This window comes from Oncorhynchus kisutch, linkage group LG16 (genome assembly GCF_002021735.2).
Source record: "Oncorhynchus kisutch isolate 150728-3 linkage group LG16, Okis_V2, whole genome shotgun sequence".
NCBI lineage: Eukaryota > Metazoa > Chordata > Actinopteri > Salmoniformes > Salmonidae > Oncorhynchus > Oncorhynchus kisutch.
The window spans coordinates 51,563,336-51,566,822 of record NC_034189.2 but is presented as its reverse complement, the minus strand read 5'-3'; positions in this window follow the sequence as shown (position 1 = coordinate 51,566,822).

The following is a 3,487-nucleotide window of genomic DNA, read 5'->3' as shown; positions in this document are numbered from 1 at the left end:
CGGCTGGACAGAACTCTCTTCTGTCACCATCACAATATTGTAGAGCGAGAATGCCAGATATGACCTTTTAAGTTATTGTGTGTTTTTCACACGGGTACAGTTAATAGTTTTTTCAGTTTGGGTCGTTAACACTAAGTCTGATAGGATATGTGCTTAACCATATGTACTTAATTGGGTTAAGTTGGTACAATGAGCGTTTTTGGATAATTGGAGTCTTTGGTGTAGCCTCTCACAGCATGTGGGCCCCAGACAGAGCCTTCTTAGACAGGACAGAGCCCCCCCCCCCCCCCCCCCCCCCCCTACTGCTTTTGGAAGGGTAAAGGTCACCCCCCCACACCTCCAAAATGAGTTGGGCTACCCTTTTCCTATTCGCCCCATCCAAATCTCTACCCCATTGATTTAGCCACTGTCAGAAAATGGCCACTACTACAGTATACAAATGAGTGTTTATCAATTCTTCCATATTGTTATTCTAATACTATATAATTATGTTGGCTTTAATTCTGTCTTATAGTTCAGTAAAAGCCGTATAGTCAAATGCAGTAGCGGGTTTGAAGGTCTAAGTTGTGCTGTTAAGGTAAGGCCATAGGTCAACTGGTTCACTATGGATGGGCTTTACGGGGTTCAAGGGTTCCATAGAATGAACCAAGGACATCCATACTGCTTAACTTTTACACCTTCCAGCCTACAACTACTAATGCATTGGTTTAGGGTCTGGAGATCAGGACTGAGATCAATGTCCTTCCAATAGACCGGTCCAGATAGTCAACAGGTAGTCTGGAGACGTGTTTTATAGAGAACCGTGTTAAAGCAGTTTGAAGTTTTGTTTTAATTTACAGATAGTTTAACCCATTTAAATGGGCTAACATCAAATCTACTTTGTAATGACAAAGAAACTCCATTAAGTGACTGAGTGAAAGTCTTCATTGTGAGCGATAATTGTTAACTGGCATGTTTAGATGAAAACACAATGACGTGTTGGACAAAATAACCATGTATCTTGTCATCTTGGCCACCTCAGCAGGTTACTGTAGAAGACTTTTAACCCCAGATATCTCTGAAAGGGGGTTGGTCATCTGCTGCTGTTATTTTCCCCGAGGTCAGGACGTCGGGGGGTGCGACCATGTGGGGCGAACAGCCGGGAACCTACCAACCATGTCAACAAAGACGGGAAACACCGAGCATATGGCGAGATGGCGAGAGGATTTGGGGACTGAGGAGCTCTGCAGTTGGCTCTGGCCTTCATTCATTTGGCCTGCTTCCTAAATGGCACCCTATTCCCTATGCAGTGCACTACTCTTGACCAGAGCCCTATGTGCCCTGGTTAAAAGTAGTGCACTATCAAGGGAATATGGTGCCATTTAGAACACACACCTGCTGAAATGCGTTGGCTGAAGGAGAGGTTCATCCCTAGGTAATTAGCAGGGTCCCTGCTGGGGCCAAGCAGGATTACAGGTCATTGCCTGTATAAGAATGCTACTAATTTCATTAGATGGTGGGTCAGTGGGGGTCGCTTGCTGAAAGGAAGTGTTCATTAACCTCTCTGGGATATGTGGGGACGGTAGCGTACCACAACAACAGCCAGTGAAAGTGCAGGGTGCCAAATTCAAAACAACAGTAATCCCATAATTAAAATTCCTCAAACATACAAGTATTTCACACAATTTTAAAGATTAACTTGTTTTAAATCCAGCCACAGTGTCCGATTTCAAAAAGGCTTTACGACGAAAGCACACCAAACGATTGTTAGGTCAGTACCTAGTCACAGAAAAACACAGCCATTTTTCCAGCCAAAGAGAGGAGTCACAAAAAGCAGAAATAGAGATAAAATTAATCCCTAACCTTTGATGATCTTCATCAGATGACACTCATAGGACTTCATGTTACACAATACATGTATGTTTTGTTTGATAAAGTTCATATTTATATCAAAAATCTCAGTTTACATTGGGGCATTACTTTCAGTAGTTCCAAAACCTGAGATTTTGCAGAGAGCCACGTCAATTTACAGAAATACTCATAATGAACATTGCTAAAAGATACAAGTGTTGTGCATGGAATTTTAGATCCACTTCTCCTTAATGCAAGATTTCAAAAAAGCACCATGCAATAATTTGAGTACAGTGCTCAGACCATAGCCATACAGATATCCTCCATGTTGTGGAGTCAACAGAAGTCAGAAATAGCCGTGTAAATATTCACTTTCCTTTGATGATCTTCATCAGAATGCACTCCCAGGAATCCCAGTTCCACAATACATGTTTGATTTGTTCGATAATGTCCATCATTTATGTCCAAATACCTACTTTTTGTTCACGTGTTTAGTACACAATCCAAACTCACGACGCGCGGGCAAGTCCAGGTGAAAGTTCAGACGAAAAGTCATATTACAGGTTGTAGAAACAAGTTAAACAAAGTATAGAATCAATCTTTAGGATGTTTTTAACATAAATCTTCAATAATGTTTAACCCGGACAATTCCTTTGTCTGTAGAAATGCGATGGAACGCAGGTCGCTCTCACGTGAGCGCGCGTGATCAGCTCATGCCACTCTGGCAGCAGACCCATGACTCCTTCAGCACTCATTCCCCCCTCCTTCACATTAGAAGCATCAAACAAGGTTCTAAAGACTGTTGACATCTAGTAGAAGCCTTAGGAAGTGCAATATGACCCCATAGACACTTTATATTCAATAGGCAATGACTTGAAAAACTACAAATCTCAGATTTCCCACTTCCTGGTTGGATTTTTTCTCAGGTTTTTGCCTGCCATATAAGTTATGTTATACTCACAGACTCATCATTCAAACAGTTTTAGAAACTTCAGTGTTTTCTATCCAAATCTGAGTAGCAGGCAGTTTACTCTGGGCACCTTTTTATCCAAGCTACTCAATACTGCCCCCAGTCCCAAAACAGTTAAGAGGATTTTGTACAGTAAATTGTAGCCTATGTTTAAAAGAATTGAAGCACAATTTAACGGTTGAATTTTCAAATGACTTGTGGCGCCTTGTCGGCATCAATGACGTTAATTTGATAGATAAGTATTCATTTGACTTGAGCTGCTGTTATTTAGTATTAATGACATGACTGTCCTGATCAGGTCAGGTCACAGGAGACCACAACCCTACAGATTATCTCTCAACTCCAACAGAGGAGGAGAGATCTAGGGGTCTGAAGATGTGGGGGTTTTATGACCCCTCACGCCCCTGGTAAATTTCAGGCCACAGGCAAATTATTTTGTCCTGTTACTATGGAGAACCAGCCTCAGAACATTAAACATTAAATAAAGGGACTTTGGAACAATGGTTTCCGTCAGCCACAATGGTGGTCATGACGATAGATGGAATATGAAAATGTATGTCATTTTTGTTTTGTTATTAAAGTCTAATAGATGACGTTATTACAAAAACATTGTAATGTGAAGAGTTTTCCTAGTATTTGTTTGATGTTTATACATTATATGTTGTATGGAAAATGTCCAAATCAAAG